Source organism: Musca autumnalis, unplaced genomic scaffold, assembly GCF_047663935.1.
Source record: "Musca autumnalis isolate F117 unplaced genomic scaffold, ASM4766393v1 scaffold_2, whole genome shotgun sequence".
Classification (NCBI taxonomy): Eukaryota; Metazoa; Arthropoda; class Insecta; order Diptera; family Muscidae; genus Musca; species Musca autumnalis.
The window spans coordinates 1,891,782-1,907,495 of record NW_027411755.1 but is presented as its reverse complement, the minus strand read 5'-3'; the positions used below and the strand labels follow the sequence as shown (position 1 = coordinate 1,907,495).

General features: G+C 34.0%; 1 protein-coding gene and 1 non-coding gene across 2 annotated transcripts in view; both read left to right on the top strand.

Moving 5' to 3' along the window:
- Positions 1–15,714, top strand: part of LOC141393508 (uncharacterized) — a 91,425-nt gene that overhangs the window by 48,410 nt on the left and 27,301 nt on the right. The window lies entirely within an intron of this gene.
- On the top strand, positions 10,141–10,223 carry TRNAL-CAG (transfer RNA leucine (anticodon CAG)). The gene has a single exon. It is a non-coding gene; the product is annotated as a tRNA-Leu (tRNA).

The window sequence follows — 15,714 nt, the reverse complement described above, 5'->3', positions numbered from 1 at the left end:
TTGGTACCAAAACCATTTTGGCATTGTGTAAACAGTTAAGGTACTTAATTTGTTGTTGGGTGTAGGAACAAAGCTGGGATTATATAATTTGGAAATATGCTATTTGTACAAAAAATACGAAATGGAAAAATATTTGTTATAAAGATCACTCTAAAATTAGAAACAAAGTTCTGAGTTTGAAAAATTGTAATGAATATTGTTCCATTGATTTGACAATTTTGTTAACTAGAAGATATTTACCCCCTGATAATAAAAAAACCTAAATTGAAATGCCTCCAAAAAATTTTCCGTTATATACGGTGGACATACCCGTCCACATTAAGTAACATTTTTTGTAAAAAGGTTTTTCTAACCTTTCATGCCACAAATTCCGAATTTCAGTTGGAAAATGTGCCGAAGATCTTCAAAATACTCTAAATCTTAAAAATATCTCTTCTAATAAACGTGAATTGAAGTGGACATTTTTTAAATTAAACTTTTATATCCTCTGAGTATTCAGGTATTCAAGGTCCAAATTTAAAGAAAATTGGACAATATAGATTTGTTCTTCTTTTAAAATACACTAAGTCGATAGGTACCGTTATATGGGGATATACGAAAACGTGGATTTTCATGACCATTTTGAATGCCGAAAGTTTAACGGACCTATTCGGGTTCTGGGCGAAACCGATAAAGCTAGAACCTTGCATTGTAAATGTGCGGGACTGTTTTTGTGAAGGGGTGAAATAAAGTTTAGTGTTTGGAAATTCGTACTGGAAGGGAATGCTGTGTTAGTGAAGGGTTTAAACCATGAGTCAAATCTAAAATTTGCAATATGATACGTAGTTTTGGAAATTCGATATAAAAAATATGGTAGTTGTGTAGGAATGCGATACGGGAATTTTTGTTTTTTTTTTTTTTTTTTGTTTTGTAAATTCTGACTACAATCGAAAAAATATTGGTAATAAAATAGGTCTTAGTACAACAGAATCTCCAGTATTCACCATTCCCGTATTAAATATTGTTTATATATATTTTTTCCTTTCCGCATACGAAGTAGCGGGCATTTGCTAGTATAATATAAAACTATAATTTTGTAGGGTGTATCTTATATGACGATTTTTTCGGCTGTAACAAACATTTTGAAGAAAATTATTATTATATTATATTCCACTGAATATCATATCTACGTATTTTATTATTATAAAACTCTTACAAATTACGTTTAAATTCTGCTTTGAGTTTTAATCTTTTTTAACATTTTTTATTTTGTCTTCGAAATTTTGATTTTAGCTTCGAATTATACCGCGAGTTTTGAATATTTTTAAAAACAAATTGCACATCCATAGAATTTGACATGTTGTTTCTTCGAATCAAATAAGAAAAAAGTGCAAAAATCGACTTTTTGATTAAAAACCTGTCCAAATTACCTATAGTGCACTGCCGTGATATGAATAGGAGAAATATATCATCAAATTTTCAAACTTCTATACAACACCTAAAGACCAAAAAAAGATCCCGGATCATTGATCTAAAATAAATTTAGGTAGAATTCGTTGATATGGAAGAATTCCTTCCTAGTCCCTTCAGGTATGTAGGTACATATGCATTTTTTTGGGTTTTTATTTTGGACTAACGCAAAATGTTTGAGAATATAATTTTCTAGCAAAATAAACAGGAAAATTTATTGCGGTATTCTTAGCAATTTTCTTAGCAATTTTCCAAGAGGGTACAATTTTGGTCTATCTTTGGATCTGACCAGGTCCAAAGCCGTACTGACAAAACCTATTATTTTGTAGACAATATGATAAAGTCGTTAGCACACGTAAGCCAGCTAGTTTGTCCCTCGGAACTTTCACAACTCATCTGATGCCCCTCGAACCCTTAACGACTCTTATAAGACGAATAAAAAATCCACCATATCTCTCACATTAAAGTCAGCACGGTTTCAGATCTTTTTACTCAGAAATATCATCATCGACAATTTCCATCAGGTCATCATTATTAAGGCCGGTTTCTGCTTTTTAAAATTGTTTATACCATCAACCTTTAGGCTAACGATACGGTCAAACATGTGCCCCATCGAAAGAATGGTTTTAGGCTCCAAGTAGGTTTGGAAGAAATCCTATTCACTCAATTTGGAGTCGATTTCGTTTGTTGTTCCGTTTGTAAACCATTGAAAAAATTATTTACGACCCTATAAAGTATATACAGTTAGTCAAATAATTTATTGCAAAAACAAAATTATTACAAAATTTTAAATAAAACAACGTTTTATAGGTATAAATGAATAACAGTATTAATATATTTGTTAACAGTTTAATTCTTACACATGTTTATTAATAGAATAAAACAAAAAGTATTTCACTAAAAATGTTCTTAAAATTAAAAAAGGAGAACCACTCATTTTTTGTACTGTCAACTAAAGAATTGCAAAATTCACAATTTTAAGTCTTACACCGTATTGCTGGAAAAGTTGTTTCTAACATTTCGTATGCCTACCTCGGTCATCAATAAGAGCTTGTAAACCATACGTGATCACACTCGGTACGACGCACAGTGGTCGAAATCACTGATCTAGCGGCGCGAAATTAATAACTTGGAAACGAATGGAGATCTCTTTCTGAAATTTTGCACAAACTCAGTGTGTGTCCGTGGGTAATAATGGACTAAATAAGAACAACATTGGCTAATATTTTGGTATAGCCCCCATATAACGGTACCTCCTGATATTCGGTATTTTGAGGATTTAAGCCACCCTTTCCTTCCAAATTAGTTGTAATTTAGTACTTAGGGTTTCTAGTGATCACTAAACCTTTCCACCAAAAATTGTGGGCACAGGGCCCTTTTAAGGTACCTCCCGATTTTCAGTATTTTGGGGGTTTAAAGCTATATTTTCCGGCCAAATTAGGTGTAATTTGGTATTTGGGGTTCCCAGTGGATACAAACATTCTCCACCAAAAAATGGTGGACATAGGTCTACGTTTTGATATTGTCCCCATATAACGGTACATCCCAATATTCGGTATTGTTAGAATTTTGTCAACATTTTCAGACCAAAGAAGCTGAATTTTGGCATAGGAGGTTCTCGTTTGTAATACATCTTCTCCACCAAAAATTGTGAACATAGGTCAACATTTTGATATATCCCTCATATAACTGTATCGACAGATTTTGGATATTTTTAAGATTTAAGCTATTTTTCAAGACCATTTATCAGCAAGATTTGCAGCTATTCGCAGCTGAATTGTGGTTATTCGAAATCTAGGAAGTCCAAATTAATTAGTAAAAAAAGAATTGGACTGAACCTCAGTGGGCCTTGGTAGTTACGCTCCATTCAACAAAAGTATATTGCACTAAAAACATAAAAAATAATAATTTTTGAAAAATTATTGCTACATAACTATGTAACTTCAGGCCCCAAACATTTTTTTTTAAATTTAACTTACACCCTCCCCTATCAATAAAAATAAACTTTGTTTAGTTTTATTACGAATTTATTAAACAATTAAACAAATATTAAATCAGGTTTTCAGCAACAATTTTGTTAAAATCTGATGCAACAAAATTTCTTGCACTTGACAGTTAATAACTGAGTGAATATTTGCAACAACGAAAAAGTGAAAACAAACTTTTAGTCAGGAGAGTGCCTGTAATCGATACAATTTACAAACATACAAACATTTCGCAATTTTATACTTTGATTTTTTGACTTTCGCGCCGCTAGATCAATGGTTTCGACCAGTGTGCGACGGTGTCGAAGTTTTTCGGCAATTTATACACATACGACCCGAATGCAAAGAAAGAGCGTACAAAAGAGAGAAAATGTTATAAATTTCGGAATGTCATATTCCAATGGTATTTTTTGCCATTATTCTTGAATGTATTTTATTAAGGTGTTCCTATTATTGGGCGACCTATTCCCGACTTTTTTCTTCGGGCGTACCCATAAATTTGCGATGGAGGCAATATCTGGGCTTTGGGGTGTTGATGACTTTGGTGCAATTCCTACATAAATAAGATTTATGTTTAGGGTCGTTGTCTTGGTAGTATTTATATTGTAATTTGTTCGAATTTTTAGGGTCAACAAACCCAAATTTCTTGATGCTGTCGGTTAAATTATTGCCATTTTTTCTCCAAAATCCGAATGTTAGCGACGCCTCTGCTTGGTATGCAACCCACTTACCATATCTATCAGTTTTCCGACCTTTACAGTATGTATTAAATTTTTGTTTTCCACGGCTGAGAGAGCTTTTCACTATACTTTTTGGGGTCTATCGTAATAGTGTAACATAATTCTCGTCTCATCATAAAATATGATATTTCATCAGAAATATGATATGGTGAATATTGCGAAAAGACTTGTTTTGGGGGTCGAAAACGGCAAAGTGTGAAAATGGGTTTAAATAAATATTTTTCGGCTGATACTATTTTATAAGACAATTTTATGTATAAAATAGCAACTAGCCATGTATATTTAAGGTTTTAAGCATTTTTTCAACACACGGGAATGCATAGACCCACGGAAATGATATTTAAATATTAAATTATGTAAGATTCATTCATTCATTCATTGTTTTAATTAACTACAGCCTTGACTTTGAAATCGGTCTATTTGGATATAGCTCCCAAATACAATTTAACATATTCACAGTGGTGTAGGGTATCATATAGTCGGGTCCGGTAGACATGATCCTTTCCTTATTGACTATTAATTTTCCTCTGCATTTCTACTTTTTCTTTATGGTTCCATGTTGTATTTGATGGTTTCTTTAAACGTCATATGATATTTAATAATTATGTAATAATCATCTTAGATTGAATAATCTCAAATTTAGATTAATTATACCCACGGTAATGAGTCCACGGTAATGATGGAAACGTGACTATTCTTGGATTTAAATGTGGAAATCTTCAAAATTTGTTAAAAAATATAATATAATTCAATGAAGGCTTAAGAAATGAATACACCATTACCATAAATTTGGAAATTATAATATAAATAACGGAAAAAATACTCAGCACTTGAATGACAAATTTTCGGGAACATGTACAGAAAAACTAAACACTTCAACAGTTCTCAAACAACTGACTATTGGTCTGTTCCTTTACTTTTGAAAATGGTAAAACCGACAAAAGTAGTAAAAGTTGTAAACTGCTCTCATATGAATTGTATGGTATCAGAAGTAAAGGAACACTTTTCGAGTAAAAAGTGGTAAAACTTGAAGATTCTTGAACGTAAAGGAACAGAGCTTATATTTTTCTCTTCTGTCGATTATCTTTAAAACTAACGGGAATTGTCGTTACATTGACAGATTACATATAAACAAAAAACCGGTTTAAAGCATTTTTTTCTTAATAACACATTGGCGCACGGGAATGACAAAAACATGGGGACACGACTAAAATGTCACAAAATCATAATTTAAAAAATAAAATTATATTTATGAAGTTAAAATAGACTTTGTTCATTCTTCTAGAATAACTCTGCGTACTTCATTTATCTATATATATATATATATATATAAAAGAGTTTAGTGAGTGACTGAGTGAGTGACTGACATATCATCGCCCAGACGATACCGCTGAAGTTAGAAAGCTGAAATTTTGACTATGGGTTGCTGTCGGTCTGTAGGAGTGAGATAAGGCTGGGTTTTTAGAAATTCGACCTAGAAGGGTACGAAAAGTACTAAAAGGTACTAAATATGGTACCCTTTGTATTAGGCAAACGGGAAGATCAAGAATTCTGAAATTTAGAATGAGGGTAACTGATGGAGAGCTAGAAAGATGTACCAAAGGGTTTTTGGAAATTCGACCTATAAGTGTACGAAAAGTTACTAAATTTGTTACCAATTGTATATTTTCAACGGTTTTAGCTAAAAACTGGGAATTTGATATGGAAATTAAGATAGGGAAGTGGTGTTTATAAAAGGAAATGGTTTCGGAAATTCGTACTCATGTGTACGAAAAGTTCTAAATGGTACTAAATTTGGTACAAATTGGATTTAAGTGAACGGATAGAGCTGCAAACATGAAATTTGGAATAAGGATTACTGTTGAAGTGTAGGATTGAGATATTGAGGTCGCTTTGGAAATTCGTACTTATGTGTACGAAAAATACTAAACGGTACTAAATTTGGTACTATTTAGATTTGGGTGAACGGATAGAGCTGGAAACCTGAAATTTGGAATTAAGATTACTGTTGAAGTGTATGACTGATATATGAGGGTGGTTTTGGATATTCGTACATATATGTACGAAAAATACTAAAGGGTACTAAATTTGGTACAATTTTAATTGGGTAATCGGATAGAGCTGGAAACTTGAAATTTAGAATTAGTATTAGTGTTGAAGTGTAGGATGAAATATGGAGGTAGCTTTGGAAATCCGTACATATATGTACGAGAAGTACTAACTGGTACTAAATTTGGTACAATATTTATTTTGGAGAACGGATGGAGTTAGTATCCTTGCATTTGGAATTAAGATTACTGTTGGAGTGTAGAATTGACTTATTGAGATATTTTTGGAAATTCGTACATAAAAGGTACTAAATTTGGTACTATCTGGATTTGATTGAAATGACAGAGATGGAATTCTGAAATTTGGAAAAAAGATTGCTGCTGAAGTATAGGATTGAGGTAGTTTTGGAAATACGTACTTATTGCGTACGGAAAATTGTAAATGGTAATAAATTTGGTGCAATTTGGTTTTGGTTGAACGGATAGAGCTAGGATCCTGAAATTTAGAATTAATATTACTGTTGAAGTGTAGGATTGAACTATGGATACAGCTTTGGAAATTCGGACTTATGTGTACGAAAAGTACTAAATGGTACTAAATTTGGTACAATTTGGATTTGGGTGAACGGATAGAGCTGGAAACCTGAAATTTTTAGGCGGTTTGGGAACTACTAAATGGTACTAAATTTGGTACAATATTGATTTTGGAGAACGGATGGAGTGGGAGTAATCACATTTGGCATTAAGATTACTGTTGGAGTGTAGAATTGAGACATGGAGGTCTTTTTGGAAATTCGAACGTAATTTGGGTTTGATTGAATGGATAGAGATTGAATTCAGAATTTTGAAAATAAGATTGCTGTTGGACTATACGATTGAGGTAGTTTTGGAAAGTCGTACTTATTGCGTAGGAAATGTACTAAATGGTACTAAATTTAGTACAATGTTGTTTTGGGTGAAAGGATAGAGCTAGGATAGATAGTTTTGTGAATATCGTACTTATGTGTACGAAAAATTCTAAATGGTACTAAAATGGATGAAGGTGAAATTGCTGTTGGTGTGGAAATTTAAGATATGGAAGGATATAGTTTTGGATATAGGGATGTAATTTTTGAATCTTATACCTATTATAAGTACTGAATTTGGTACCAATTTGATGTTGCATAAAGGGATATAGCTGGAATTTCGATTTTTTTATAAGGGTCTATGTTGATGTTTAGATAGGGAGTTTTTGAAATGCATACAAATTCTGGAAGTAGGTATGGTGGTCGCTACTAAGGACTGCATTATTGTGTTGGTGTTGGAAATACGAAAAGTACATAATGGTACTAAATTTGGTGTTGGATGAAGCTGGAGTTATATAATTAGTATGCGAAAAGTACGAAAGTGCAATATATATGGTATAGAGTTAAGGAATAGAAGTGGAATTCTGATTTTTTATTTATTTGTTAGGTTCACTGCTAGAGGTGGTTGTAAAATAAATGTATTAGAAGTATTAAATAATACCAAATATTGAAGCACTGGTATTGAGTGAAGTGATAAATGAACTTTGTTTTGAGGATCTCTGTTGAGATTGGATCAGAATGTTTATGAAAATCCGCCTTCAAAATATATGAAATGTTTCTACATGTAATACCATGGATTTTAAAAAGTGTACTGAATAGTGTACCATTGTTTTCATGTTAACGCGAAAGCGGTTTCTAAGTAATGCACTGAAATCAAAAAGTCAAAGGGGCCAGGTCAAAACGTGCGCATTAAATAACATTTTTTGAATAAAGGTTTCCTACATTTTGATATCACAAATTCCGAAATAGCAGCTACTTCGGTTGGAAAATGTGGATAAATCATCAAAATACCCGTACCGTTCTAATAAAACGTGGACTGACATTTAAAATGTGGGTTGCTGTTGATGTGCAGGGGTGCGATAAGGTCTTTTGTGGAATTTCGAACTAAAGGCATTCGAACTGTATTTAAATGAAATTAAATATCAATTAAAATTTTCAGTGTCCACCATTTTCGTATTAGATATTGTTTATTTGTATATTATTCCCTTTCCGCATACAAAGTAGAGGGCATTTTGCTAGTATAATATATTTTGAAATATTAAAAAATCTCAGTGTTTTTTGAGCACAAAACGACTGGGGACACGCCATGGTAATGAGTATTTGCACATTGCGACCAATTTTTTTTTCATATAAATATGAAGAATATTTTTTTGGATTTTCAAGCCTTGTTTAAGGATATTTTCTTTTACTTATTCCGTTTCTACGAATTTAAATTTCAATATTTTTAACCCTGAATGCGTCGGGACACAGAAACAAGTTTTTTCGCAATATTCATCCATATATCATTGAGCTAATATGAATCGGGGTGCACTCATTGATATGAGAAAAGTCTCCCTTGTACCGCCTGGGATGTTTGTGGAACAAAATCAGAAAATATAACGTCACCCCAGTACTCCAGTGGAGGTGAAATGTTCTCTTGTCTATATTTTGTTGGGAGAGCAAGGGCTTCTTCCTAGCCACTCGTAATGAATATTTGTTATGTAGTACTTCTTTGTCTTTTTTCATGTGACAAAGTAACTCCAAAATAGTTTTCAATTAGAAGAGCCAACTTTCTGTGGCTGGTTTGAGGTCTGTCGCTAATTATTCTTCCTTAAAATCGTTGGGTCACTGCTTTTTGGTATGCCAGGCGATGCCTTCAGGTTGAGCCTTCCTTTTCTCTCGGCGCGGTATATGATGTTGCATACCAATATCATTTTAAGAGAGGTGATTTCAGCAATTTCTTTGGTTGTGTTTTTCCGAATATACCGTCTCTGTTGCACCCTACTAATGATAACAAGTTAAAACTTTGATTACACCTCCATATACCGTATAAGTTATAAAATTCATTATTTCCAAATAAATCTCGGCGAATTACGCGATTTTATTGCACGGTACTTTTTGCTGGTTGTTTTTGGTATTTCCAACCGATTTTTGCATTTATTGGCCTGATGTTGTCATAAACAGGCATATTAACTCATACATATGTACAAAAAACCCAACATTGTTGAAAGAGTTTTATGTTGAAATTCTTGATTGAAAATCAAAATTGTTAAATAGCATCGTTTTCAATAATTTAGTTGACTAACTGTATATTCTTTATCAGGTTAAAATTCTGAATCGATCTATACATGATATACATACATATGTACAAAAAACCCAACATTGTTGAAAGAGTTTCATGTTGAAATTCTTGATTGAAAATCTAAATTGTTAAATAGCATCGTTTTCAATAATTTAGTTGACTAACTGTATATTCTTTATCAGGTTAAAATTCTGAATCGATCTATACATGGCCGTCCCTCTGTGGTAATCACTGTAGCAAGCAGAAAAATTGAGATGGGGCGCTGAAATGTTGAAAAGATGTGTCTTTTGCTTGCAGACACGCCAAATTCGAAGATGTGCTATCTCGGTCCATACGTTGGAATAGTCCCCATATAACGGTACAACCCGGATTCATGTATTTTCAAATAAGGTATTTGGGGTTCCCAGAAGTCAAAAAACGCGTCCACCTAAAAGTGTGGGATAACAGTACCGCCTAATTTCAGGTATTTTGAAAATGACTCACACGGTCACTTTCGAACGTATCAAACGATTTGGTCGAAGTTTTACACCTCGTAATATTTCTTCCAGATCGGGTTCCAATATAAACCACATCTGTCCCCTCTTTCAAATTTCAAAAATTTTTGCACAAGTGCAGTTTAAAGACATGTCTCGGATTGTTTTGAATTTGTTTGCTTCGGTACAATTAATTGAAATATAATTATGTAATTTAATTTGATGTCCAATGTTCCTTCCTTTATCTTTTGAGCTGTCATTTAATTGGAATTATAAAATTGAGTTTCTTCAGTGACATATCAATTACCAACATCAAGTAGTCAGGATGGCCGAGTGGTCTAAGGCGCTGCGTTCAGGTCGCAGTCTACTCTGTAGGCGTGGGTTCAAATCCCACTTCTGACAAACTTTATTTTGTTGATTAAAAATATAATAGTTAAGAAGAACCGCTTTATGTTTTGAATAACAAATATTAAGTCATTAAATTTTTTCATTTTTCCAGTTGTTTCATTCTTATCGCAAATTGGACACAATTTAATATTATTTTTGCAAAACTTTTTATTCGCTGTCCAACGGCAAGAGAGCAGAAAACAATTATATGTACTTTTGGCCGGTTTATGCATAGCCTAGATTATTATATGTATATAATTATAAAAGTTTTACTTTCTTTTCTATTTCTTCTTCCTCTGCCACATTCCAGAATTTCTTTAGCAACTTATTTCGAATATTCTTTGTCTGAATAGGAAAACATACAGTAACAAAGAAGAACAAAAAGTATCCCACAAATTGTTTACAAACTTTTCGAGGCACAAGTATCACTGCAGCGTAGCGTCCAGGTGATAGTGTTTCACGTTGGTGTATTTGTGTTACAAAAGAAAACTATATAGTTAGCTACAAAGCTAATAAAAAATCAATAGCTGATGGTGTGTTTAAATTCAACCGCAATATCCTAGATGAGCAGGTATTTTTTATACCCTCCTCCATAGTATGGATGTTACATTAAGTTTGTTCTTGCGTTTGTAACACACTGAAATAATCATTTGCGACCCAGTAAAGTATATAACGGCTGATCCAACAAGGGGTACTTTTTTCAACAGCCTTTTATGACACATCACGCGTGAGTCGTGCCACGTGTTCATGTCATTTTGTTTAGTACTGTTTGACATGTTATCGTGGAAAAGCTTACGCCTCTACAACGTTTACAAATCGTTCAACTTTATTACGAAAATTCGCGTTATGTGGGGGTGTGTTTCGAGCCTAATTTTGTTCAGTGATGAGGCGCATTTCTGGCTTTATAGGTATGTAAAGAAGCAAAATTGCCACATTTGGGAAGAAGAGCAAATTAAAGAGATTCAAGAGCTGCCACTTCAACCAGAAAAAATAAAGGTTTGTGGGTCGGTGAAATCGTCGGACCCTATTTCTTCCTAATGATGCCGGTTAGGACTTCATCATCAATGGCGACCGTTATTGCGCCGTGATAACCGACTATTTGATGTCAGAAATTGAAGATCGTAATCTCGGCGACATTTAGTTTTAACAAAACTGCGCCACTTACCAAACATCGCATCAATCAATGGAGCACGTTTTGGACCAGTCGATTGGCCACCACGATCGTCTCATATCACTCCGTTAGGCTTTTTAATGTGAGAATATGTAAAGACTAAATTATATGCGGATAAAACCGCTTCGATTCCGGTCTTGGGGGAAAACATCAGACGTGCCATTTACCAGTCGAAAAGCTTGAACGAGTCATTGAAAATTGGATTCAACGGATGGACCGTCTGAGACGTAGCCTCGGCCAATATTTGTTAGACATAATCTGCAAAAAATAAATGTCATCGAATGTTCTTTCAAATGATAATGAACATTCCCCATTAAATTTGATTTTTCTGTATTTTTTCGTTAAATGGTAGATCAGGATAAAATTCTGAGCCGATCAAGCCATGTCTGCCTGTCCGTCTCTTGTAATCACTCCAGCGTCCGCATGTATTTCTGCACCCGAGTTCCTTTTTTCCATAGGCAGGTCGAATTCGAAGATGGGCTATATCGGTAAATAGTCACGTGACATAGTCCCCATATAACGGTACCTCCCGATTTTTGTGTTTTTGAGGATTTTAGCTACAATTTTTAACCGAACCAATTTGACCTTTAATGTTCTTAGTGGTCACAACACTTATCCACCAAAACTTGTCAGTATAGGTAAATTTTTTGTTATAGGTCCACGTTTTGGTACCTTCCGATTTTCGGCATTTTGAGGATTTTAGCTGCAGTTTTTATCCGAATTACCTGGAATTTGACATTTGAGGTTCTGAGTTGTCACAACACTTCTCTACCAAAATTTTTAATATTGGTCCATGTTTAGCTAAATTTACATACCGAATTAACTGTAATTTGGCATTTAGGATTCTTAGTAGTCAAAACACTTCTCCACAAGAAATTGTGGTCCACATTTTGGAATAGCCCACTTATAACGGTATCTCTCGATTTCAAGTATTGCGAAGTATTTGGTCACTGGTCAAAAAACTTCTCCACCTAATATTGTGGACATAGTATATAGCCACATATAACCACACCGTCACATTTTCGGCCCAAATTTGATATTCCCAGCTGTCAGAAGATATCCTATTGATTTAATTTTAGTTCATAACATTTCATGGTAGAGGGTATAAAAAGGTTGGCCCGGCCGAATTTTACACGTTTTTTTCGCTGATAATAAAGTTGAGAATATAATCTTCAAATGTCATTCCTCAGTGGTTAAAATGTATTATATTCACGGTGTGCCTTAACCAAATCTAGATGAAAGGTGCTTACAGCTAAAAAGTTTTTGCAGATTCTGAAACTACAACGCTCATAGATGAGAAATATCAAGAAACAAAAAAATCACCGGAGGGATTTTCAAATAAATCGCGATTTAAGTTCACATTTTTAGGGGTTCTTTAGGTTTTCACGAAACCTAAAGAAACTGATGTAGCTGTGAAAATTCTCCACAAGACTGACCTTTATGATATTTTAGTGGGTTTTACCGTTTTTGAGATATAGAATTTCAAATTGAGACAATGCACTGATTGTATCGCCTCCTTATAAAACAATATCATGCTCAGTGCGCCTCAACTAACTTTTGATGAAAACCGCTTACACATGGGAAGATTTCGGGGATTCTGAAACAGCAATGTTCATAGATAAGAAAAATAAAAAAAAAACAGAAAAAATCGCCGGAGGGATTTTTAAATAAATCGCAATCAATATTCACAATTTTAGAGTATTTTTAGATTTTCACGATTTTGCTTGGAAACCGCAAGTCATATCGAAATGAGTCTGAAGAAAATGTTGTAGCTGTGAAAATTCTCTACAAGACTCACCTTTAGGTTTTTTCGTAGGTTTTACCATTTTTGAGATATAGAGGTTCAGTTCAAATTTTTAGGTTTTTATCTTAAGTCTTCAAGATTTTGCTTGGAAACCGCAAGTCATATCAAAATGAGACTAAAGAAACTGCTGAAGCTGCGAAACTTCTCTAGAAGATTGGATGATTTATTTTTTGCTAGGTTGTACCATTTTCAAGATATATAAGTTTAATTTGGGAATTTTTTCTTGATATTTCTCATCTATGAGCATTGTAGTTTCAGAATCTGCAAAAACTTCCCAAGTGTAAGCGCCTTCCATTTAAAATTAGTTAAGGCGCACCGTGTATTATGTATTAGAAAATAGTCCAAATAATTCCGAGCATTTTGTTTTGAATTGGATTTCCAAACAGGCATTCCTCTTTTGTTTCTAACATTTAAGCATAAAATCCAGAATCCTCAAAATTTTATCCTGGTCCTTATAGAATCAAAACTTCTAAGGACACGTTATACATATTTCAGAACCCAATGTTAGTGTTATGGTTTATTATTTTCTGTTTCGATAATATTATAATAATATATAGAAACTTATTTCACCCTTTCAACAGCCCTTTTTCATTATTGATTCTTCCTTGGTGTTATTATTCGTGCTGCTGTATGTACTCTTTGAATCAATAATACTTCAATTAATTAAAATGCCAAGAGATAGAAAATCACACCTAGATTTTTGCATTCTGATTTCAACTATTTTTGCATTGCTTTGACAGCAATAAAATAGAATGAAGACGTGAGTGATTTTTCAAATCACTATTATTTTCTATTTTCGATTAGAAGGCATGTCTGGACATACAAATATACTCAATAAACACCTGTCCAGTGACAACTTTATTGAATATAAAACATGTGTTGGTATGCATGTATTTGTGTGTGTTCAAATACAACTATATAGCTTATACACACACAACGACATGAGTAACATTTGTCTCTAACAAGCTGTTTTTCGTATCCGCTTCCGGTGGTACATGTCCAACAATGTCGATAACGATAGCAGCTGCAATTGCTGCAGCAAATCGGAAGGATGATGTGTAGGGGCGGGTGAATAGCTGGCAACAAGAAAAAGTTTATGTTTGTGCATGACCAACGTTGGCAGCTTAATTTTTATACCCTCACACACATACACCATACATACGGGCGACATATGCAAATTACATTTTAAAAAGTAAATCCGACAGTTACTGCAGCAGCATACAATCATCGGACAGTAGCATCGACAGCAGTAGCAAAAAATAAAATTAAATCCAATAAAAAATAAATAAATGTATATGTATTTGTATGTCTGAGAAGAGAGGAGAACGAAAGACAACAACAACTGCACAATCCCTCACACATACCTTCATACACTGCGGGAGAAAACAGTATAAAATCCACTAAGAGGATAAAAACACATAGAGAGGATATGTGTGTGTCTTGCCATATGCCTGAGAGTTACTTGTGGCCAACTTTTTAAACGTTTTGGAAACTGTTAAACACATTCATACTCATTCACGAACCCCCATTTAAATACACATTCACATGTACAATATTTTCACTTACTATACTTTACGAGTATCCACTTGCTATAATCTGTATATAAAATCACTCGACTTGAACTGGTTACTTGGCATTCTTACCGCAAAATGAACACACAGAAGTCAATGATTAAACACTGACGGACAACGATGATCAACAATCATTGCGTCTGAGCGCAACCTTAGAACAGTCAATAACAACATTATAGCTCATCATGGAAAATGGCAAACAGCAAGAATTAATACCACAATTGTTTGTTGCCTACGTTACTCTTGACTCGTTCTATAGATGGTATTCCTGCCCCTTGATTAGTATAAATATGTAATTTGAATCAAATTTGACCTCATAATATTGTTCTAGAGAATTGTTACACCCATCCCGCATGGTTCATAATTATGTGCAATTCTTTATGTCATTTAAGGTCCAGATTTTATAGGTCAGGTAACGTTTCTGGCTGGCTAAGGTCCAGATTTTATTGGTCAGTGACGTTTCTGGCTACCTAAGGAACAGGGATTTTAAACTTACCCCTACGAATTAACGATGACTTTGTCATTAACGATGAATAGTAATTTTTACTTAAGAAAGTTGTAGCGTGTATGAGTTATACAGTTCACATTGCTGGTCTTGCTGGCGAGCCACAACGTACACAGCATACATAAGACCCACCGACATGAAAGACATTCTCTGTATATCAAGGATGAGCTGAGATCATCCGGAAAGTTCAATTAAAATTCAATCTGTGTATGTTTTAAACCAGTGTTAACCACCACTGGGCTCGCGAGCCGTGTCTGTGTGAACACACACAATCTCAATTGTGGTGAGTTTGAACGTTGCTCTCACCACAGATCATCTTCTTTGTTTTAGCAATGAATTAACGCACACGATGTTTATCTAGAGAGGGATAGATAATCTCGTGTGTGTGCCCAACACAAACGCAGCGGTTGAATTTGTTGTTGCTGGTGAACACTGTTTTAAACACATACGAGTAC